The sequence below is a fragment of the Rhinolophus sinicus genome, linkage group LG02, assembly GCF_036562045.2.
Source record: "Rhinolophus sinicus isolate RSC01 linkage group LG02, ASM3656204v1, whole genome shotgun sequence".
In the NCBI taxonomy this organism is placed as follows: Eukaryota; Metazoa; Chordata; class Mammalia; order Chiroptera; family Rhinolophidae; genus Rhinolophus; species Rhinolophus sinicus.
The window spans coordinates 34746800-34772997 of record NC_133752.1 but is presented as its reverse complement, the minus strand read 5'-3'; the positions used below and the strand labels follow the sequence as shown (position 1 = coordinate 34772997).

The following is a 26198-nucleotide window of genomic DNA, read 5'->3' as shown; positions in this document are numbered from 1 at the left end:
AGTATGATAGAACTTTTGTTATGTTGATAATTGTATGATATCTATTACTGTGGTATGAAATACTGTTATTTTATTAATTTCAAATAACAAATTTAGTTTTAATCATATAGCTATTATGCTAAAGAGCAGAACATAAGGTCTCCTTCATTAATTAATTAGTTAGTTCCATGTAATAGTCAAAACTCTGAAGCTGACTAATATTAAACCTTCTCCCTCACCCAGTTCTCTTCTGCTTCAGGCTTGGTGTGGAAAGGGTGCTGTGGTAAGCTCCTTCTTTGGTTTTTCCAATCCACGTTATTCCTTCAACTCCAAGTGTTCCAGTTGTGGTTTCCTCTCCTACAAGGAGGAAGTGGGGTTCTTATTTTCTATTGGCCATATCAGATATTAAGTGTCGGCTCTTTTTCGTGGAGTGTATTTCTGAATTCTTTGGAGATCCGTTCATTCACTGAGCATGTCTCACCTGCAGATCCTGAATGAGACGAATGCTGCCTCTCCTCTAAGCTCCTAGTTGTGGTGGTCCAACCCTTATGGATTCTAACTGTTGGTTTCTATGGATCCCTCATGTATCACTTTTGATCAAAATCACTCTGAGGGATCTCCTGGCTGCCCTTTCTCCCACCTGGTTCACGTAAAACCATTCCTTTGTCTTTTGCCCTTGACAAACTATACATGCAAGCCATTCCCAGGGTAGCCACTGACATCCTGCCCTCAGAGCAGCAATGCAGCCGCAGCCTCTTGCCTTTTGTCACTTCCAAACATGGGTATAGCACGAGTTTCGGTGTTCTATAAATCCAGAGAACACCTCAGTCTCAAATGGTTTGCTGGAAGCTCTTATCACTGTGTGAGAGAATGGTGGTATCCCTCAGTCTCCCCTGTGGGGGGACAGTGGGACTCACAGCACATCCACAACTCCCCTTAGAAAATTCCTCTCTTATTTTCCAGCATTCCAGCCTCTTCAAATTCCATACTTTCAAGCCTTGTTTTGTTATCTATTGTTGCCTAATAAGTTACCGTAACATTTGGCAACTTAAAACAACACACACTGATTCTATCAGTTTCTTCGGTTGAGGAATCTAGGAACGGCTTTTTTGGAAAGTTCTGGAACAGGGTATCTCATGAGGTTTCATTGAAGCTGTCCAGAGCTACAATCATTTACACCCTCTACTATCCACTGGGATATTTGTTTCCCACAGGAGTTTACACTATTTGGCAAGTTGTTCTCTTGTTCTTGTCTTCCTAACCTCTTCCTGACACCTTGCATTTCTGCATTATGTAATTGCTTCAAACAGGCGGTTACTATTTACTACGTTTTGAAAATTCATGGTAAAATGGTCACAGTTTTCCACTTCTTTTACAGAACATGTTTTTAGTGTGTGTTCCTGATATGCCATTGGTTTTCTTTTGTCTCTGTCTCTTTTTCTTGTAGTATCTTTATATAGGTCCTGTGCTGGTCCAGTTTTTCTTTCGAACCACTGAACAAAGTAAGTTTTTCTTGGTCTAGCCACTGGAGATAGGAAATGTGGGTTTTGCTGTTTGTTATGTTCTCTCTCTCTCTCTCTCTCTCTCCACCCCCTCCCAAACAATGAGACGTCTCTGTTTCCAGAGATACAAACTGCTTTCTACAAAAATGTCTTTTCAGCATAGTTCCTCATTTAGCCTCACTTTCTCTGCTGTTTGGAAACTGCTTCCTCAAATGCTTCTACCTGAAACTGTTGAATCATGTATACAGTATAATAAAGCATGACCCCTAACCTTAGAAGAAAGTATGTTTGTTAGCTTTTATTGAAATCTGCAATTCCTGGATTCTTTCTTTTCTTTTTCTTTTTTTAATTAAAGTTTATTGGGATGACAATTGTTAGTAAAGTTACATAGCTTTCAGGTGTACAATTCTGTAATACATCATCTATGTCTCACATTGTGTGTTCACCACCCAGAGTTAGTTCTCTTTCCATTACAATATGTTTGATCCCCTTTACCCTCATCTACCACCCCACTCCCCCCTTACCCTCTGATAACCACTAAACTATTGTCTGTGTCTATGAGTTTTGTTTCTTCATTTGTTTGTCTTATTCTTTTGTTGTTTTCAGTTTTATATACCACATATCAGTGAAATCATATGGTTCTCTACTTTTTCTATCTGACTTATTTCGCTTAGCATTAGAATCTCAAGATCCATCCATGTTTTTGCAAATGGTGCTATTCCATCTTTTCTTATGGCAGAATAGTATTCCATTGTGTATATATACCACAAGTCTTTATTCATTCATCTATCAAAGGACACTTTGGTTGTTTCGTGTCTTGGCGACCATAAATAAAGCTGCAATGAACATTAGAGCACATATATCTTTATGGATAAATGTTTTCAGATTTTTTGGGGGTAGATACCCAGGAGAGGGATTGCTGGGTCATAGGTAATTCTGTTCTTCATTTTTTGAGAAACCTCCACACTGCCTTCCATAGAAGCTGCACCAATCTGCATTCCCTTCAACAATGTCTTCAAACTTTCTTTTCTCTATTTCCTTCTGCACACTCTTTTGCTCATTGTTCACTGATTTTGGAACCATTCCATTGATCTGGAGGTTTAGGATTTCACTATTTCCTATTTTCAGTAAATATGGCATTTGCATAATTGTTTCTCATTTTCTAAGCTTTGGGATGATTTCCAGGAATATAAAGGGGAAAATTCCACTTGACATTATAATTTTCAAACTGGCAGTCCTCAAGTTTCTTATTATCTCTGTTTTCTTTTTTGTTTTTGTTTGTTTGTTTGTTTAACATTCTCAGTACATTAAGTTTTTTTCTTTTTTTTTGGAAAAATGTTACAATTGAAAATTATGAAAATATTATAATAAAATGAACATAAAGCACAAATAATTGTATGATAATTTTCTCCCCTGAGACAAAGGAGCACCATAAATTGGTGGCAAAATTTTGAGTGCTTCTCCAAACCCATCATTTATATTTCTGTGAAGAACTCAAGTTGTTTTGGCCACTTAAATTACGATGTCACTATTATGTAAAAATACTCAAGGAACACCTTTTCTTTTTTGTTTTGTTTTGTTTTTTGTTTTTGTTTTGACAAATACCTTTGGGTAGATATGTCAATAGTACTTTGCTACATCTTTAAATTGTATTCCTAGTGACAAAATCTTACACTGTATGGAAAACATAGGATTATTTTGAAGACATTGTTAGCTCTCAGCTTCCCACATTCAAGTTTTAGACTCTGATTTCTTAGAGAAACTTAGATGCACCTAACAAATGGAAAATACAATAATGTGCTTGGGAAGAGATATTCAAAGGTGATAAATTTGTCTGAACTAGTAGTATGCACTCAGAATGTATATCTTTAAGCAGTTTGCAAACCATGCATAAAATAACTTTTATGTATGGGTTATGTCCCTTGCCAAAATCGGTACTAATTGTTACAGTCTAAGCAATAAAAATTTTGTTTTAATAAACAGCTTAAGTGGTCTGCTGAATTGTTTTATATTTCATATTCCATTTGTGTAGAATACACAAAGACTAGTTTTCCAAAAATGGGTGAAATAGAATGAAAGATGTGGAATTCAATTTTATTGTCCTTTTGTTACTTTTCTTCTATTCCATAGAGAAATTATACACAGAGGAAATGAAACATATTACTCAGAAATAAGTTTGATATGATACAGAATAATAAAAATGCCAGGAAATTCATGGAAATAATTAAATGTTCTAATAATTCACATAAGAAAGAAAAATCAGGATAAACTTTATAAAACTTAATGAAAGAGGAATATATTTTACAATGAATAAAGTTTCTAGAGAAAAGTTTTCAATATTAAAAAAAGGATGAAAAAAGATACAGCAATTCATGTTTAACCGAATTATTTTTAGTTTTGTTTTTGAGTATTTTATTTCCTTTTTAGGAATCAGGAAAGCTATATTTCCAGTCTCCTTAATTTCCAAATTAAGAGTAATATAAACCTATATGTGTTTTCCACCTTTCTCTGTGTGGTTTAACCATTTTGACTATATTTCTTCCCTTTTCTGTCTTCTTTCTTTCTTTTTGGGTCTTCCGCTCATTTTCTCCTTCTAGTATATCCATATATAAAGTTTTCATACAGCATTGTTTATATATAGTATAAATTATCTTAGCTCAAATTTAGGTAAAAACAACCAAGATTTCTGAATGTTACCATTGTGTACTTTGCAATTTATATATCCTCCCCTTAAAAAGAAACTTTACCAGTTTCTGTGATCAGGTGACATGTGCTGGGTTTCCTTCCTCCTTTGCGCTTTGTTCTGTATTCTTGTGCCTTCTGCTTTAGGACCATTTTAGGCACTCTGGTTTGCTCTCAACAGTTGAGTCAGCTCTCTCCAAGCTTTATTTTATATTCTCATAGTTATATGAAAATATATTTATATTTCATATTTATTTCATATCTCGATATTTCATATTTTTTTGTATTTTCTTTATTGTCAAGTTAATGGTAGTGGGGAAACTGCTAATTTTTTCATAGAAAACGTTAACAGTTTTGTTGTGTTTTCATATTACCAAACAAAGGATTTCAAATTTTTGGCTTCATTAAGCCTAAAAGAAGCCTAAAATAAAAAACAAAAATGTAACAGTAGAGTTATTGGAAAAGCAAAGCAAGGTAAACAACAACAAAACAGCGGGAACAAACTATGCAGAAGCATGTGTTTTTCTTTCTTCCCATCTGAGCCATGTACTGCTGTAGGAACTCTGGTTCTCAGGCCGATGAGATCTTATGGCCTTTCAAATGCAGTCCATCTTTTTTTCATGGTCCTTCAGCTCCTCAGAAACATGGCTCCAGCATAGATGCCTAAGCTGTGTCTGTCATTAGTGTAGGCACGTGCCGCAAACTAGGGTAATGGTATCACCTCCCACTGAGCAAACAGTCTCCCTTCACACTATTGGTAAGATGCTGCCCTCTTTATCTGAAGTACCCTTCCCCATATTTTCAGTCAAAATCCCAGCTATCCTTCAAGATCACCTGAAAAGCTGCTTTATCATTGAATTCATCTCAGATCCTTTCTGCTTGAAAAATATTTTTCTCATCTCTAATTCTTATTACATTTATTTTTTACTTATGATTCTCATTACATTCCTTGTAATTATTTTTGACAATTCATTTTCTTTTCCCTATCACTTTGTATGTTAAAAGTGTAAGGCTGGTAGCTTTATTTCTAGAACATTTCAGCATTCTGAATATCCAAAAAAAATAATGAAGACTACACATTGTGGTTTTAAGTGCTGGCTTTTCACATTGTTAATCATGGGAAGGTTTACTGTGTTATTCTTGCCAAGTATACACAACCTTAATCTAATCACGAGGGAATATCAGACAAACCTAAGCTAAAGGGGATTCTACAACATAAATTTTTGTACCCTTAAAAAGCATTAAAGTCAAGAAACTAAAAGAAAGGATGAGTTATTGTTCCAGATTAAAGAAATCTAAAGTTCTAAAAACTGCATACGACATATAATCCTGAATTGGATGCTGGACTAGGAAATAAGGCTATAGTTTAAAATTTTGGTAAGCAAAAGCTCATTTAATTATATATATATATTTTTTTTTCTTTTAGTTTACTATTTATATAGCCTGTCTAAGAAATCTTGTCTCTCTTAGGAGATATATATATATATATATATATATTCTAAAATTTGAAACTTTTGACTTTCTCATTAAAGTATGACATCCATCTGGAATTAATTCTGTGTACATTGAGTTTAGACTCCAGATTATTTTTTCCATTGTGAATGAAATGTTCTTTGTTTCAGGTGAATATATTTAAGGTTTTGGACCCATTCAGATTTTCTATTTGAGTCATTTTGTTGTTTTATTTTTCTAGGAATTTGCTAATTTCAATTGTTTTCAAATTTGTTAACATAAAATTCTACATAGCATTTCTTTATTTTTATATCAGCTGTATACAAAATTGTGTGCTCTTTTTTTATTTCTAAGATAATTTGTGTCTTCTTTTTTGCATCAATTAATCTTCCCAGAAATTTGTCAATTCCACTTGTCTTTTCAAAGGACAACCTTTGAATTTTTTAAAAAAATGTTTTTTCTATTGTATAATTTACTATTTTAATTGTTTTGCATTACTTTTTTTTAAATTAAAGTTTATAGGGATGACAATTGTTAGTAAAGTTACATAGATTTCAGGTGTACAATTCTGATATACATTATCTATATCTCACACTGTGTGTTCACTACCCAGAGTCAGTTCTCTTTCCATCACCATATATTAGACCCCATTTACCCTCTTCTAGAGCCCCCCTCCTCTTACCTCCTAATAACCCTTAAACTGTCGTCTATGTCTATGAGTTTCTGTTTCCACATTTGTTTGTCTTGTTCTTTTGTTGTTTTTAGTTTTATATACCACAAATCAGTGAATTTATATGGTTCTCTACTTTTTCTGTCTGACTTATTTCGCTTAGCATTAGAATCTCAAGATCCATAACTGTTGTCACAAATGGTACTATTTCATATTTTCTTACTGCCGAATAGTATTCCATTGTGTATATATACCACAACTTCTTTATCCATTCATCTATTGAAGGACATTTTGGTTGTTTCCATGTCTTGGCCACCATAAATAAAGCTGTAATGAACATTGGAGCACACATGTTTTTATGGATAAATGTTTTCAGATTTTCTGGCTAGATACCCAGGAGAGGTATTGCTGGGTCATATGGTAATTCTATTCGTAATTTTTTGAGGAACCTCCACAGTGCTTTCCATAGTGGCTACACCAATCTGCGTTCCCACCAATAGTGTATGAAGGTTCCATTTTCTCCACAGCCTCTCCAACACTTGTTTCTATTTGTCTTGTTGATGATAGCCATTCTGACTGGGGTGAGGTGATATCTCATTGTGGTTTTTATTTGCATTTCTCTGATGATTAGTGATGTTGAGCATTTTTTCATATATCTATTGGCCATTTATATGTTCTCTTTGGAGAAATGTCACTTCAGGTAGTCTGCCCAGTTTTCAATTGGGTTCTTTGATTTTTGTTGTTGAGTTGCATGAGTTCCTTGTATATTTTGGATATTAGCCCCTTATCGGAGGCACTGTTTGCAAAGATCTTCTCCCATTCAGTCGGTTGCCTCTTTATTTTGTCAATGGTTTCCTTTGCTGTGCAGAAGCTTTTTAATTTTATGTAGTCCCATTCATTTATTTTAGCTTTTACTTCTCCTGCCTTTGCAGTCAAATTCATAAAATTCTCTTTGAACCCAAGGTTAATAAGTTTAGTACCTATGTTTTCTTCTATGCAGTTTATTGTTTCAGGTCTTATGTTTAGATCTTTAATCGATTTTGAATTAATTTTGGTACATAGTGACAGATAGCAGTCCAGTTTCACTCCTTTGCACGTGGCTTTCCAATTCTCCCAGCACCATTTATTGAAGAGGCTGACTTTTCTCCATTGTATGCTTTTTACTTTGTCAAAAATTTTCTGTTCAATTTTATGTGGGTTTATTTCTGGTTCTCAATTCTATTCCATTGAACTGTGTGTCTGTTTTTCTGCCAATACCATGCTGTTTTGATTATTGTTGCCCTGTAGTACAAGCTAAAGTCAGGGAGTGTGATACCTCCAGCATTATTCTTTTTTCTTAGGATTGCTTTGGCTATTCGGGGTCTTTTGTGGTTCCATACAAATCTGATGATTTTTTGTTCTACTTCTTCAAAAAATGCCATTGAGATTTTGATGGAGATTGCATTATATCTGTATATTGCTTTGGGTAAAATGGCCATTTTAACTATGTTGATTCTTCCATATCCATGAGCACAGAGTATCTTTTCATTTCTTTGTGTTGTCTTCAATTTCTTTTAAAAATGTCTTATAGTTTTCAGCATATAGGTTTTTCACATCCTTTGTTAAGTTTATTCCTAGTTATTTCATTCTTTTTGTTGTAACTACAACAGGAATTGTGTTGTTGTTGTTTTTTTTTCATTTATTTTTCTGAGATTTCATTGTTAGTATGTAGGAGTGCAATGGACTTTTGTACATTGATTTTGTAGCCGGCAACTTTACTGTATTTGGTTATTATTTCCAATAGCTTTTTTGTGGAGTCTTTAGGGTTTTCTATATATAGCATCATGTCATCTGCAGAGTGACAATTTAACTTCTTCATTCCCAATCTCGATGCCTTTTATTTCTTTCTCTTGCCTGATTGCTTGGTGAGGACTTCCAACACTATGTTGAAAAGCATAGGTGATAGGGGACAACAATGTCATGTTTCTGAAAGTAGAGCAAAAATTTTTCACTGTTAATTATGATAGTAGCTGAGGGTTTGTCATATGGCCTTTATTATGTTAAGATATTTTCCTTATATACCTATTTTATTAAGTGTTTTAATCATAAATGGATGTTGTATCTTGTCCAACGCTTTTTCTGCATCAATTGATATAATCATATGATTTTTGTCCTTTATTTTGTTTATGTGATGTGTCACATTAATGTATTTACATATGTTGAACCATCCTTGTGTCCCTGGGATGAACCCCACTTGGTTGTGATGAATAATCTTTTTAATGCATTGTTGCATTCGATTTGCTCGAATTTTGTTTAGGATTTTGGTGTCTGTATTCATCAGAGATATAAGTCTGTGATTTTCTTTTTTTGTGTTATCCTTACCAAACTTACCAAGTTTTGGTATCAGAGTAATGTTGGCCACATGAAATGAGTTAGGGAGTATTGTCTCTTCCTCAATATTTTGGAAGAGTTTGAGTAGGACAGGTATTCGATCCTCTTTGAAGGTTTGGTAGAATAAACTAGTGAAGACATTTGGTCCCGGACGTTTGCTTTTGGGAAGGTTTCAGATGACTGATTCAATTTCCTTACTGGTGACGGGTCTATTTAAATTTTCCAATTCTTCATGATTCAGCCTAGGAAGGCTATATGTTTCTAAGAACTTGTCTATTTCTTCTAGCTTATTGAAGTTGGTGGCGTACAGTCCTTCATAGTATTCTTGGATGAACCTTTGTATTTCTGTGACATCCATGGTAACTTCCCCTCTTTCATTTCTGATTTTGTTTATTAGTGTCTTTTCTCTTTTTATCTTAGTGAGTCTAGCCAAGGGTTTGTGAATTTTATTAATCTTTTCAAACACCAGCTCTTTGTCACATTATTTTTTTCAATTGTCTTTTGTTCTCTATTTCATTTAATTCTGCTCTGATTTTTATTGTTTCCTTTCTTTTGCTGACCTTGGGTTTCATTTTTTCTTCTTTTTCTAGTTCTTTGAGATGTAACGTGAAGTTATTTATCTGGGATTTTTCTTGTTTCTTGAGATAGGCGTGTAATGATATAAATTTCCCTCTTAAAACTACTTTTGCTGCATCCCAAAAATTTTGGTAGGATATATTTTCATTGTCATTTGTTTCTATGTATCTTTTGATCTCTCCTCTAATTTCTTCTTTGACCCGGTCGTTCATTAGAAGTATGTTGTTTAATCTCCACATATTTGTTTTTTTTCCTGCTCTTTTTTTGCAGTTGATATCCAATTTCAAAGCCTTGAGATCAGAAAATATGCTTGGTATGATTTCAATCTTCTTCAATTTGCTGAGGCTAGCTTTATGTCCCAATATATGGTCTATTCTTGAGAATATTCCATCTACACTAGGAAAAAATGTGTAGTCTGAGTTCTAGGGTGAAGGGCTCTATAAATGTCAATTATGTCCATTTCATCTAATGTGTCATTTAGGGCTGATATTTATTTATTTATTTTCTGTTGGATGATCTATCCTTAGCTGTCAATGATGTTTTTAGGTCCCCTAGTATAATTGTGGTTTGGTCAATTTGTCCCTTTCGTTCTGTTAGTAGTCGCTTGGTATATTTCAGTGCTCCCTGATTGGGGGCATAAATATTGATGACTGTTATGTCTTCTTGTTGTATAGTCCCCTTTATCATTATGAAATGTCCATCTTTGTCTCTTGTTACCCTTTTCACCCTGAAGTCTGTTTCATCTGATATCGATATAACTACACATGATTTTTCTCTGGATAACATTTGCTTGGAGTGTCAATTTCCACCCTTTCACTGTGAGTCTATATTTGTCCTTATAGCTGAGATGTGTCTCTTGGAGATAGTATATGGTTGGGTTTAGTTTTTTTATCCAATCTGCTACTCTGTGCCTTTTTATTGGTGAGTTCAGTCCATTTATCTTTAGGGTGATTATTGATATGTGAGGATTTCCTGTCATTCTATCTTTAATTTTCTGGTAAGATTGTGTCTCCATTGTTTCTTTGCCTCTTTGTTTCCTTTTAATTTTTCTGAATTTTTAAAAACCTTAACTCTTGAATATGTACCTTTTTGTTTTATCTTTTTACAGTCAACATTGAAGGCTATAATTACTAAGTACTTCTCTATGTTTAACAAGTTCTTACAACTTTTTCCATTATTATCCATTTCCATAGTTTCTAATTTTATTTTGATTTCTCCTTTAGAAATACTATATATGAACAAAAGAATGGGCATTAATTTATCTTTTTGTCATTGATTTCTAAATTTTGTTTTATGGTCAGAAAATGTGGTCTACATTATTCAGGTAGTTTGAAATTTATTGAGTTCTACTTAACTGATTTTTAAAATATTCCATGTGTGCTTGAAGAAAACACTTATCTCCATATTTCGTATGTGCTATTTAGGCCATTAGATAAAGCTCGTTATTTATATTATGTATCTTTTTACATTCTTTTATTTTGAACTATCATTATATATTTGCTCCATCTTGATGTATTACGTATATATTTATAAGTGGTATATTGCTGTATTTTAAATATTCAGTCTTAAAATCTTAGTCTTTTTGTATACCATTTTATTAATATATATTGAATATCATTGTTGATGTATATGGATTCAATTCTACCATTTATTTATTGGTCCCTGTTTTGTTCCAATTTTCTTGTTTTATTCCTTTAAACTTTTCTTGCCTTCTTTTGGATTGAGTCCCTCCCCATTCCATTTGCTTACTACTGTATTTCAGTGATATCCTAGAAATTTCAAGATGTATACTTAGCCATTAAATTACTATTATTAATCTTTAATTGTTAATTATATTTAATTATTTTTCCTTTCTCCTGAAAAAAAATATGAAGTCCTTTTGTAGTGCTTTAACTCTAATCATCTCCTTTTCCAAACTTACAGGATAATTATTCTTATTTTTTTCCATGGTTTTGATATTTAGAGAATCAGTATTTGTTTAGCTTAAACCATAAATTTACTATATTCTTCATATGCTGTTCTTACTTGCATCTAAACTCTCTTCCTGAGATCATTTTCTTTTTGCATAAAGTATATCTTTAAAAATTCATTTTGGTGAGCTCTGTTTCCATTTGTGCAAAAATGTCATTATCTGCATCATTACTGGATATAGAAGTTCAGTTATTTTCTCTCAGCCCTTGAAAATATTATTCTACCGTCTTCTTATGTCCATGTTGCTTTTGAGAACTTAGTTATATGACAACCATATCTTCTGCAGGCAATTTATTTTTCTCTTAGCAGCTATTAGATCTTGTACTGGGGTTTCTTCAGTTTTATAATGATGTGTTTAGATATTTATTTTTTAATTTGTCATGTAAATAATTATTTGATCTTCTTAGATCTGAGATTCCATGTCTTTCCATAATTTGAAATATGTTCAGCCATTATGCCTTCTAATATCTTCTCTCTTCTCCATTTCTCTAACTATCTCCTGGAACTCTGATTTAAACACATGAATGACTTTCTCATTCTCTCTGCATGTCTCTTAACCACCCTTTCACATCTGTCCTCAGATTACTCAGGTGTTTTTCATCTGCCTTTGAAAATCTTCATTGAGTCTCTAATTTCAGTTATTACACACTATTACATTTTTCATTTCTAGAGTTCTATTTTGGTGTCTTATCAAAGACTGCCCCTTTTAATAGTCTTTGACTTCTTCAGAACCTTCTTTTCTTTTTTAATTTCTTTCATTATATTAACATCTATTTATGTTCTTTTTCTGAAAATAGTAATATGTGGATTGATGGCTGGGTTCTCTTAGACTTTTTGTTTATTAAGTATTTTTTAAAATTTATTCTTAAATTACCATTGACATACAATATTATATTATATTAGTTCCAGGTGTAGAAAACAACATAGTGATTAGACATTTATATACTTCACAAAGTGACAACCGCAATAAGCCCATATGGCACCGTATATAGTTATTACAATATTATTGACTATATTCCCTATGCAGTACTATATATCTCTGTGACTATTTTATTTCAATTATAGTTGACATTCAATATTATTTTATATTAGTTTCAGGTTTTGAGCATACTTGTTAGACCTTGGTATAATTCATGGTTATTAATGATTTATTATTTGTCTTCCTAGACATCTACAGGAGTGGGTTCTGCAACAGGTTGATAGAAAGAGGTCTTTCTTTTGTTTTCCAGTAGGTGTTGATAGACTATTTTATTTTCTCTCTGACTGCAGTCTTTTATTCTCTTTCACACTGTAATGTTATATTTTCTCTGCACTTTCTGGCTTTTCACGAATGGGGGAATTTCTGGGAAGGCGGGCTTCTCCTCTGTGAACATTTTGCCTGGGTCATAGGACACCGCCTCTGTGGGGTATGTGGAGAACTTCTGTAGTTCCAAAGCTCTTCCTCCACCAGATTTAGAGCCTGTGTGTTTTAGCAGCTCTGTTTACTCCTGCAGGGATCCTCCCAGATAGGTGGGGACAAGGGTGGGGTGCGTTGTGAGAAATGGCCCAGAGCAATGGTGGTGACCACCATTACAGCCAGTCCTTCCATGGCTCCCTCCCCTTTGCCAGAACTAGTTGAGCTGCAAGTCCGTGTCTGCCGACCACAGTTCTCAGAACTGCAAATATTCTGTTGTTGTTGTTTTTGTTTTTTTTTCTATCTGACACTGCTACTTTTCTGTTCGTAGCACTGGGCAGGTGGGAGCAGGGTGACCTCTAGGAGTATAGGGAAGGGGCAGCTGGGATCGGTGCCTAAGGCTTCCATTCTCTGCTCGGCAGTGGGGGCTTAAACCACCATTTTCAGCCTTCTTCCCTCAGCCTTTTCTCTGAGGTCTCTGCCATGAATGTTGGGTTCAGCCATGTTATATGCTGCCCCCTCAGCCCTGTGGGCCATAAACGGAGCCCTAGCAGTCCGAGTTCTTCCCTCTCCTGCAGCTGTGATAGTTCCTGAATGCAGTGAGCTCAGAGCACTGAGCTAGTCTGCGTCTGGCACCCATGCAACCCCATTGCACTTCTCCCTTCCCTCCCCGCTCCACCCCGCTCACGTAGTTTGCCCACCTTTAGATGATTTCAGTAGTGCGCCTCTTAGTCTTGCCTCTCTGCTGCACAGGGAGTCCTTTTTGGAGTTATAGTTGTTCAATTTGTTGTAAATTCCAGGGGAGATTTTAAGAGGCTCACCTCATGCTGCCATTTTTATGACGTTATCTGAAAAGTGACTCTGTATTACACTTAACATTTATTTCCTTTTAATTTTTCTGAATTTTTAAAAACCTTAACTCTTGAATATGTACCTTTTTGTTTTATCTTTTTACAGTCAACATTGAAGGCTATAATTACTAAGTACTTCTCTATGTTTAACAAGTTCTTACAACTTTTTCCATTATTATCCATTTCCATAGTTTCTAATTTTGTTTTGATTTCTCCTTTAGAAATACTATATATGAACAAAAGAATGGGCATTAATTTATCTTTTTGTCATTGATTTCTAAATTTTGTTTTATGGTCAGAAAATGTGGTCTATATTATTCAGGTAGTTTGAAATTTATTGAGTTCTACTTAACTGATTTTTAAAATATTCCATGTGTGCTTGAAGAAAACACTTATCTCCATATTTGGTATGTGCTATTTAGGCCATTAGATAAAGCTCGTTATTTATATTATGTATCTTTTTACATTCTTTTATTTTGAACTATCATTATATATTTGCTCCATCTTGATGTATTACGTATATATTTATAAGTGGTATATTGCTGTATTTTAAATATTCAGTCTTAAAATCTTAGTCTTTTGTATACCATTTTATTAATATATATTGAATATCATTGTTGATGTATATGGATTCAATTCTACCATTTATTTATTGGTCCCTGTTTTGTTCCAATTTTCTTGTTTTATTCCTTTAAACTTTTCTTGCCTTCTTTTGGATTGAGTCCCTCCCCATTCCATTTGCTTACTACTGTATTTCAGTGATATCCTAGAAATTTCAAGATGTATACTTAGCCATTAAATTACTATTATTAATCTTTAATTGTTAATTATATTTAATTATTTTTCCTTTCTCCTGAAAAAAAATGTGAAGTCCTTTTGTAGTGCTTTAACTCTAATCATCTCCTTTTCCAAACTTACAGGATAATTATTCTTATTTTTTTCCATGGTTTTGATATTTAGAGAATCAGTATTTGTTTAGCTTAAACCATAAATTTACTATATTCTTCATATGCTGTTCTTACTTGCATCTAAACTCTCTTCCTGAGATCATTTTCTTTTTGCATAAAGTATATCTTTAAAAATTCATTTTGGTGAGCTCTGTTTCCATTTGTGTAAAAATGTCATTATCTACATCATTACTGGATACAGAAGTTCAGTTATTTTCTCTCAGCCCTTGAAAATATTATTCTATTGTCTTCTTATGTCCATGTTGCTTTTGAGAACTTAGTTATATGACAACCATATCTTCTGCAGGCAATTTATTTTTCTCTTAGCAGCTGTTAGATCTTGTACTGGGGTTTCTTCAGTTTTATAATGATGTGTTTAGATATTTATTTTTTAATTTGTCATGTAAATAATTATTTGATCTTCTTAGATCTGAGATTCCATGTCTTTCCATAATTTGAAATATGTTCAGCCATTATGCCTTCCAATATCTTCTCTCTTCTCCATTTCTCTAACTATCTCCTGGAACTCTGATTTAAACACATGAATGACTTTCTCATTCTCTCTGCATGTCTCTTAACCACCCTTTCACATCTGTCCTCAGATTACTCAGGTGTTTTTCATCTGCCTTTGAAAATCTTCATTGAGTCTCTAATTTCAGTTATTACACACTATTACATTTTTCATTTCTAGAGTTCTATTTTGGTGTCTTATCAAAGACTGCCCCTTTTAATAGTCTTTGACTTCTTCAGAACCTTCTTTTCTTTTTTTATTTCTTTCATTATATTAACATCTATTTATGTTCTTTTTCTGAAAATAGTAATATGTGGATTGATGGCTGGGTTCTCTTAGACTTTTTGTTTATTAAGTATTTTTAAAAATTTATTCTTAAATTACCATTGACATACAATATTATATTATATTAGTTCCAGGTGTAGAAAACAACATAGTGATTAGACATTTATATACTTCACAAAGTGACAACCGCAATAAGCCCATATGGCACCGTATATAGTTATTACAATATTATTGACTATATTCCCTATGCAGTACTATATATCTCTGTGACTATTTTATTTCAATTATAGTTGACATTCAATATTATTTTATATTAGTTTCAGGTGTAGAGCATAGTTGTTAGACATTTTTATAATTTATGAGGTTTTTTATTTTTATTAAATTTTATTTGGGTGACAATGGTTAGTAAAGTTACATAGGTTTCAAGTGTATAGTTCTGTAATACATCGTCCATATATATATCACACTATGTGTTCACCACCCAGAGTCAGTTCTCCTTCCATCACCATATATTTGATCCTGTTTACCCTCATCTACCACCCTCCTCCCTTACCCTCTGGTAACCACTTAACTATTGTGTATGAAGAGTTTCCCCCAATAAGTCAGGTACTCAACTGGATGTGTTTTAGCTATACTATCAACATAGTATAACCTTTCCTGTGCAAACCCCTTCATAACTCACTATAAATAGGAGGTTATACTATGTTGATAGTATAGCTAAAAAAACATGTTGCAGATCAGTTCATAAACTCTTAGGTTATAAGTAGATTGCATAAATAGTAACAATGAAGTTTGTTACCACCATCCATTGCAACTTCCTTTAAATCTTCAGTCAATTGCAATGAGCAGAATGTGTAGACCTTACATAAGGTGATTGTTTTCAGCCATTTAAACATCCTTTCCAGGAAATTTCTGATCAATTCTATTGTTGCATAATTGTCTACCAGATTAGAAAGGAAACTTTTAGTGGTTTGTCTAGTCACCTATTTATAGTAATATCTGTTACTCATAAATAGAGGGTGAAAATGAAAGTTCAATTACTTGTTGTTATTTATTTAAACTATTCTAATTTGGGGGTATGGGGCAAAATGAACAACTTTTTTGAGGCCAGGGTAAATCTATTTCATTGAGAAAACTACATGTGACTTTGAATGACAATAATTTGTGTATAGGTGTTCTTGTATAAAGAGGCTAGAGAACTAGCCTGAGCTAGACACAATCTGAAGAATTTTTCTTCCTTCTATGGAGTTTGATTTTTAACTACATGGCACTGATTTCAAAGCCTTTCAGATATGGATAAGACATAACGAGGCACAGTTATAGAGGGTTAATATAAGGGTTTCTCTGAAGGTGTGCTATAAAGATAATGGCTACAATGACTGGATAAGGAAGATATTGCAATGGTATAGGATAAAAATGATGAGGGCCTGAATTAAAGAAGTAACAGGGAGATGTATACTAGAAGACAATTTAAAAAGATGCTTAACGGATAAAATAAACAGGTCTTAAGGACAGATTGAATGTACGGAGGTAGAACTGGAGGAAGGTGAGCATATCTCTTGGGTTTCTGCCCTTACTCCTTCCATTCTGACTGGTTCTCTCTAAATGTGGCTTAAAAGATTTTCTCTAAGTTTAAGACTTTCAAATCTGTAATTCTAGGCTAGCAATTCTTAAACATTTTGTTCTAAAGATAACTGTATGTTCTTAAATTTTTTGAGAACCCCCTAGAGCTTTTATTTATGTTAGTTAAATCTATTGATTATTTTATTATCAGAAATTAATATGTAGAATTTTTAAGAAACATTTATTAATTCACTTAACATAATAAATCAATTACATGTTAACATAAATAACGTATTTCTATGTAAAAGGACTATATTTTCAAAAACTGAAATCAACTGGTGAGACAAGTATCATTACTTTACATTTTTGCAAAACTTTTTAATGTCGGGATTAATAGAAGTGAGATTCTCATACTGGCTTCAGCAACATGTGGTACGTGAATAACATCTTGCCTCACCCCGATATGTAGTTAGAAAAAGGAGGCACATTCTTCTTTAAAACCACATTCAAACTCAGTAGAGTGTAATGATAGGCTATGTTTAGCCACAATGCAAAGAATTGCACAGGTGCTTTTCATTGAGATAATTATTGAACTTCAATAAGTAGCAGCAGTGCTGTATAAATTTTGCCACATAGCATATTAAAAAGACATGTACTGGGCTTCTCCTTTTTGCCAAAGTGGTATAATTAGAATACAGTACAGCTAAACAAAATGGACAATATATATATGAAACAACCGTTTGCAGGTGTTGGACATGAGCCAGTTTAGGAACATCATCCCTGAGGGGAAATAGATAAGTCCTATTGTTGCCCCAGCTTCCTACCTGGAGAGAATTTCAAGGCCATAATACAGGAAGAGGTAACCAAGTGGGCATCAGCACTTTCTGAGAGTTCAGGAGATGAAGGTGGGAGTTCAGGAAGGCTAAGGCAACTGGAGTTCTCACTGCACAGTGCTGGAGAGGACAGAGTTACACAGAGGGGGGACTATGGAGCAGAGGGACAATCTCAGGAGCTCACTCAGGGCTCGGAACAGTTTTTGTTCCCACCAATAAGGGTGGAATAACCTTATAATCTAAGAACTATTAATATTAGGTAGGATACTTAGAAAGGTACTGCCTGGATAGTGGGGGCAAAAGTATCCTTAAAGACTGTTCTGGTCACACCTAATAAAATTTAAAAGCAAGCCTTAAAAATATCAAACTGTTTTCAAGTAACATAACTGCATCCCAGAACAAGACTCCAGAATATCTACAGTAATACAGCACCTAAGAAGGTAAAGTTCGTAATGTAGAACAGCAAATCAAAAATTATCCAGCATGCAAAGAAGCAGGAAATTTTTATGCATAATCAGAAGAAAAATCAGTCTTAAAAGACTTGTATCCAGAATATATAGAGAACTCTCAAAACACAAGAAAACAATCCAATGAAAAAACTGGGCAAAAGATCTAAAGACATACTTCACCAAAAAAAAAGATACCCAAGTAAACACATGAAAAGATCCTCAATGTCAGTAGTTATTGCAACACAACCTAAAAGCTGTTTTCCAAAGTGGTTATACCATTTTATGTTCCCACCAGCAGCGTTGAGAGTTCCAAATTGCTCAACAACCTCACCAGCACTTTATCTGTCTTTTTAATTTCAGCCATTCTAATAGTTGTGTAATGGTATATTCTTGTGTGTGTTTTTAAGCAACATTAATATTTATTTTGACCACAAGTGCATAGTTTTAATACTGCAATTTGGTGCCACTGTTTTTTATTATTAATGCATAGGTAACAGTTGTTTTACTCTCTATTGCTTTTGCACCACCATAGGCAGGTTACATCTTAGTACGGTACTACTATGCAAATTGTTATGACCTCATGGACTTCTTGAATCACTGTCTCCCGAGACATCGCATTATTTATGTTCCACCTTCAGGTTTGGTAAAATCATTTTCCTTTTCCCTCCCTCCATACAGACGACAAATAGCCCCATGTGTTTCCCTGTCTTAATTAAAGTTATCATTACTAGCCCCATCACCCAGCACTGTCACAGAGACCTCTTTCACTTCCACATTCAATTAATTTCCCTGGCTTAGAAGTTTCTGCTTTTCCACTCTCCATTCTCTTTGACCTGGAACATCATCTTTCCTTTTCCAGTTCACTTCTGATGGTCTGTCTCTTCCCTCTCTATCTTTCTCAAACACACACTCAATTATGGGCTATACATCACCTACAGAATAAAGTTAAAGTGCCTTAGAGCAGCAGACAAGGTGTTCATAATCAAACATTATGTAAAATATTTTTAAAAATTAACAATATGATTTAAAACACCTACATTGATTGGTCAGTAATGTAGATAATTATTAATAAATTCTAATAGTAAATGCATAATGATAACTTAGTACATTTAGCACAAAGGCCATAGAACTGTTTTTGTACTTCTAGAATGTATTAAGGTTTGAAAAATTATTAGCTGACAACTTTTAGATTCAAGGATTGAATATCTGTTCTTTTTTCTTTCTCTTAGAAACTAATAGTTCATTATAACTTCAGAATTCCAATTAAAATGATGGATTGTTGGAAAAGTATATTGCTCAAAAAGTCTGAATTATAAATGTGAGTTCAGGTATGAGATGCTGTTCACAGGTTTTATTTTCTCCCAGAGAGCTTCTCTGGCTTGCATGATTTAATAAAGTAGCTCCAATTATTTCTGAGACTGCAGAGACTGAGGTTTTAAGGTGTTTTCTTCCATTTATAATACGTATTCAACTTCTATTTGAAGACGTTATCTTTTTCAGTTTAATTAGTTTATATTTTTGAATTCTATTTTTCATTATTTTATATTTTTGTACAGTTCCCTAATGTCTTTTTGGGTCATTATTATATATATTGAGGAATGAAACTCAAAACACCAAAATTGTTAATAGCTTATTAGTCCTAGACACCTAGAGTATAGTTACAAGTTATTTATTGCTAATAAAATGAAGGCATCTGGCCAGGATATTATTCAGTTCTGTTAGTAATAGCATTTTGAACACTACTCTGGGTAGCTTTCACCATATTCATATTATCAACGTAGTGGTCTCTATTTCAAATTTCTGCTACCCTCCCTTTTTGAATCAAAACAATTTCTTATTACCCAAGATCATTGTGCTATTAACTACATAATAGCTAGCTTGTATTACTCCTTTTTCCTCCAAAGATCCCATTTTCTTTGGATGATTTTCTCTTATTTTTGCTAAACACTTGCCTTCTTTTTTATGTTTCATTGCCACATAGGAAATGGTCATCTGCTGTATTAACAGCCCAATTTTAAGGCTTCTCTGAACATTAACTCTAGTGTTAAAGGAAAGATACTATGCAGAGCAAAAAAGCAAAATATTACTGTCTCTGAATAAATTATCTAGTTCTGAAATCGATGTCAAAATAGTCCATATCCTGAAGCCTACAGATCTGTAATCTAAGGCCCGTTGAACTCCACCCTCAAGTGGTGAGCGAGCCATTGGAAGAGAATTTTACATATGAGCTGTGTTTAACTGAACACACCTTATTCTAGCTGGCAACCAAGCATTTGCTAGTCTCAGTAATTATTTTTCTAGACAGACACTCTAAACTTTTATTTTCTTAACATCAGTAACATTTTCTCATTCACACTTAGGTTTATGCTGGAAAGTAAAACAGGATTGTATCAGATCTACTAACAACTTGATACAAAATGGTGTATTTAACATTTATTTGCAATATTTTTATATTTCACATAGGGAATGAAGTTAAAAGCCCTTATATTTTAACTTAATTCTTCACTCAGAAACAAAATAGATAGTTTAAATTATGCTGAGAAATAAAAATAGATTTTAAAAGTCAGACATTTTATGATACCACCAAATGGGACTTCATTTACTCTCATATATTGAAGATATGTATTTTTCACCTTAAGTTTGCATGAGATATTTCAAGTTACTTTTATTAGTATCTTAATATTCTTATGTAATGGGAAAGCTGAAAAAAATTTTAATGCCCATTTAGACATTGCATAATAGCAGAATTAGAATTGCATGTGTTCCCAGGAAATATATTTATCCATTAATTTTTTATAGTTGGACTCTTTACTAGGCGATTATGATTTCCCTTTCGATGATAATAGGAATTCTGGGGCAGATGGAAATCAACACAAGTCATCTTCTTAAGTTCATCCTATATTTGTACTTTTTTGGACTGTTAATAGTTTTATAATGCTATAAAATGTATTTGTAGGGATGCACGTAATGCTCATCAATCTCTTTCATGACTTCCCATATGAGAAAGCTTAGCTTTTATTCAAAACTTCCTTTTATTTTAGTATTTCAACAAGAATTCAATTTGACAAACATTATGGTAATTGAGAACATGTGTTTTTTCAACACTATTTGAATGCCACCCAATCCCCTAACATCCCAGTCTCTAGTTTGGAGCTTCTTAGGCAAGGGGGATTTTTCTCAATAATTGTTCCATTAGGCACATGACTAGAACCACATACAGTGATTTCTTTTTTTCAATTCATTGAAATTCTTTTAAAAATATGAGTAATTGCAGTTTATGTCTAAATCTGTGATTGTTTCTTAGTGTTTCAAAGCTGTTTAGAAGTTAGGAAAAGGAGTTATACAATTATTATTTTTCTACTTTCCTTCTTAAGAAAGATACTATATAACCTGAAATATTTAATTTTATAGTTTATTTGATCTCAACAAATATATGACACCAACTTTGAATTATGGATATGAATTTTAAATCCAAAGAAAAATAATTAAAATTTTACATTTATTTTTTCTAATTATAAAAATAATGTATGTTCATTGTAAAGAAACTGAATAGTATAGAAAACATAAGCAGGGGAAAAAATGTCACTCAGAATGACTTATACCTACAGGCAATCACTGTTAACATTTTGGCATATTTCATTCCAAAGATAAGTTATTACAATGTAAAATGTAGGCTATCTAAAAGCTAAGAGATCACTTGCCAAATATGTACATGGGATCATTTAAAACAAAATTATAATATGTTTGAGAAAAAGGGCAAAGAATAAGTGGCAAGTTAAGACTATCGTACTGAACATATATGGGAATAACATTTTTTTTTAATGTAAAATGATAGGCCAGGATATCAAATTTTGCCTTTGGCTCAGGAATGGTATATTAACAACTATTCCATGAGAAAATGAAAATCTCACCACAATCAACGTTGCACTATAATGAATGATTCTAGTTTGGGACAAATAGTTCAAAATAATAAAACAAATATTAATATATGGATGCATAGATTTAAATGGTAATTATAATCTTAATTACACAGAATTGTGCAAAATATTGATGTAGGGAGAAGCAAAAGATATCATTTCAGAGATGAGCTACAAACAAATGAACTATTATGAAAAATGGAAGAAGATATAAATTTATAATGATAATTTTTCTGGTACTTGATATGAATAATTATTTCTAAAAAACTCTTTTTATAAATAAATCATAGACTAGTTCTAGATTTAAAAGTTATCTCAAATAATATCTTCTACAGCATTCTTATTTGACAAATGAAGTGATTGAGACCCTGAAACGTTGCATTATTTGTGTGAAACCCAGAGTCTCAGAAGTGGGGAGTAATCTGGGAAACACCATGTGGAGTTAGAACATTAGCTCCTCATTTCCCAAGTCCAGCGCTCACATGGAGTAGTGCTTGTATGAGAAAACATATTACTCTCTCTCATTATTTGTTCATGATTGATCCATTCCTTTGTTCTGAACGTTAAAAAAAAATACTACTTTCTAACATGCATTTATGAATTTCTATGAGCCAACTATTATTATAAGAACTTTATGCACATTTTAACTTTAATCCTCATCAAAGCAATGGAATTTGGGTGCTAGTACCATTGTGATTTTCAACTAAAAATACAAACATAGGAGGGTAGGCAACTAGAAAAAGGCAGGGCTGGAAGGTGGATCAGATACTTTCAGCATCCACATTTTAAATAAATACACTACTACTGGAAAAATTTTGGTTTGATTTGAAAATAATTTTTAGGGTACTTTGGGGGTACCAGACCTTTTTAACTTCTCAGATGTATGCATACTTAAGTCTAATGAGAATGTCCCTAAAATTGTCAAGAATTTTATATTTCAAAGTCTGGCATGAAAACCTGAGGTGGCAATAATTAGAATGAGCTTTGCTGAGGCAAATGTACATAATAGTGTATTCAAATAAAACATATAGCAAGTTCATGATATGTTTTATTTGAATATAATATTATATAGTCTTTCTATTTCAGTTATCTTTTTCATGAGCTAAATGAGCTTCAGAAAGTTTTCCTGTCTGCAATAGTATAACAATTCTTTTAAACTTTAAAAGTAAATAAATTTCTCATTTTTCCATTTGAAACATTTCCTTTCTTAAAAATCCAAGTTGTATTCTTTATCATATTTCAAAATTTCAAAAAAAAAGTATTATCTGCTTTTCCTGGTCTATCGATATTCATCCTCCTCTCATGGTTCTCATTTCATTATAGTAAGATTTGTTTTCATGTTTCCTTGTCAATATTACTTTTCTATTTTATACTTTTTATGATAAATATTCTATCATATTAACCTTGATCTAGTAATATAAAATAGTACTCCACAGTGTCCTTTTTATCAGCATATTAATCATACCATGTTACTCTGATTTTCATGAATTTATATGCAAGACCTGACAATTAAGTTCTCGAACATGTTGCAACAATTTTGCTAACCACTTTTTATATCATAGGGACTATTCATTATGAATTTGTACCAACTAGACAAACAGTTAACTAAGTTTACTATTTGGAAGCGTTGAAAAGGCTGTGAGAAAAAGTGAGACAACCTGAACTTTTCACCAACAATTCATGGCTCTTGCATCACACCAATGCACCAGCTCACATGGCCCTGTCAGTTTTTAACCAGTAAACAAATAACTGTATTGGAACACCGTACCTACTCACCTGAACTGGCTCCCAATGACTTCTTTCTTTACCTGGAGATAAAGGAAATACTGAAAGGAAAACACTTTGATGACATTCAGGACATCAAGGATAATACAATGACAGCTCTGATAGCCATTCCAGAAAAATATTTCCAAAATTGCTTTGAAGGATGGATTAGGTGCTGGTGTCAGTGCATAGCTTCCGAAGGGGAGGTACTTCAAAGGTGACCGTAGTGATATTCAGCAGTGAGGTATATAGGATTTTTTCTAGGGTGAGTTCTCAAACTTCATTGTCTGACCTCAACATTTCTTCATATTAGTCTTTTGATCTCTAGGATATATTTTCTTATTCTTAATTGAAGTGTTACAATCAAGCATTTTGCAGGTTCCTCTTAACATACATTTTGATATTTTGAATGCTTTTATTTCATAATCCTGGAACTCATTTAAATATTAGGAAGGCTTTTTCCATAACCCAGAAAATTTATGTTGTCTATGTCTAATGTGTTTTCCCACTTCCCATACTAGTTATTGCTATGTCTGAATAATTTGTTTTTACTCATTACTCAACTTTTCATAGTTTGTCTTTGAAATATATGTATTGGCTATAAGAAACAATTACCTTTCTTTCAAAAACCTATTTTCCCCTTTGGCTTGGTTGATTTTCTACTAAATAATGGTTTTAGCCAACTGACATTTATTGAGCTTCTCCTATGTGGCAGGCCTTTGGTAGTTACTTGGAGTTAAGATAGAAACAAAGATTATCAGTTACGGATATCAAGAGGTGACTATCTAATGAAACCAACAGGAAAAAGTATGTAAATAATATGATCTATGTTTGTACCCTAGAGCTATGCATGTAGGGACACTGGGAAAGGTCTTACACTGGAAGCAAACATTGATGAAAATGTTGAAAATTAGTTAGGAGGAAAAATGGGACTAGGCACAGTAGGCAAAAAAAGAAGAGCATACAGGAAATTGTTAAAATCAAAAGCAAACGGAGACTAGCCTTGAAGTTTACCTGAGCAGACAAAACCAGTTTAGTTATTAATTTAGCTTAATTACCAGTCACTGTGAAAACACTGCTCTCTCACTATATAAGCTGCTTTGTAACAGTATACCCCAGAGCCTCATTTCTTGAATTGGTTTGAGTACTCTGGGCTTGCAAACTGTTGTTTTGGTGTATGCACAATAAATTTTTACCAATTACTATGTAGGTGATTCATTGGTTTTTATCTTGGCTACTTCTGCATCTTTCACAAAAGAATGAAAGATGATCTTTATGCTCAGGAACTGGGAGATTGGAATAGCTACGAAGAGAGTAGAACTTTGTCAAAGATGAAGCAAACAAAGTGGGTCATTAGGGCTCTTTTCACTCTTAACAGAAGCAAGTCTGCTTGTGTGTGAAGCAAGAGATATATGAAGCAGCCAAGGAACGCTCCTTTACTTTTATTGAAAAAAAGTATAACACTGCAGCCAAGAGTGCAGGGTTTGGTGTTAGATCGTCCTGGATTCGAGTCCAGCTCTATGACCTATGATAATTTTTGAAATTTTTAAAAACTCATTTCTTTATCAGTAAAATCAGAAAGTAACAGTATGCATCTCTTACTGTGTTTCCCCGAAAATAAGACCTAGGTGGACCATCAGCTCTAATGCGTCTTTTGGAGCAAAAATTAATATAAGACCTGGTATTATATTACATTATATTATATTACATTATATTATATTACATTTTATTACATTATATTGTATAATACCCAGTCTTATAAATGAGACCGGGTCTTATATTAACTTTTCTCCAAAAGACGCATTAGAGCTGGTCCAGCTAGGTCTTATTTTCCAGGAAACATGGTAGGATAATTGTAAGGATTAAACGTAGTAATGTATATAAACCTCTACATAGGGTATTTGAGACTTAATCCAAACTCAAAGTTTCACGCCTTATTTTTACCCCAACACAAACAGACTTAAGGGTCTCTCTACCAACAAGGTAAGTCCCGAGGAAAATTTCGCTAGGCCTAACTGCCATGAGTCCTTTCTTATTTTAATATATCTCACTGAATCAATGAGACAAGAAGGAAAACCAATTTCTGCCTCCAAAATAGGTAGATTCAGTCTCTGTAATTTTCATTCAAGTTAAGGTAAGGTTATACTTAAATATAATATTTCTGAGAAAGTGAAAGGAAATGAAAGTATTCTTTAAAAGACTGCTTTTATTTAGAAGCAGGCAATTTCAAAGTAATTTTGTCTAGTCACATGAAAATATGAAACTAAAAACTATAACATCCTAAAATTATTTACATGCACAGGGCACTGAAGCATTTTTTATTTATTTAATTTGGAAGTTAAAATAAAAGCCTCAGGTACAGATTCCTGATATTGTATGGAAATATTCTTAGATATATCAGTTTAAGATGTTGATTACTATTTAAAATGTATAAAATGCTGGTGGACATTTAAAAAAAAAAACGTACAAAATTAAGTCTGTTG

The 26198-nt window shown here is 33.1% G+C and overlaps 1 protein-coding gene across 1 annotated transcript in view; it reads left to right on the top strand.

Moving 5' to 3' along the window:
• Positions 1 to 26198, top strand: part of BANK1 (B cell scaffold protein with ankyrin repeats 1) — a 294826-nt gene that overhangs the window by 24197 nt on the left and 244431 nt on the right. The gene's annotated exons all lie outside the window — the stretch shown is intronic.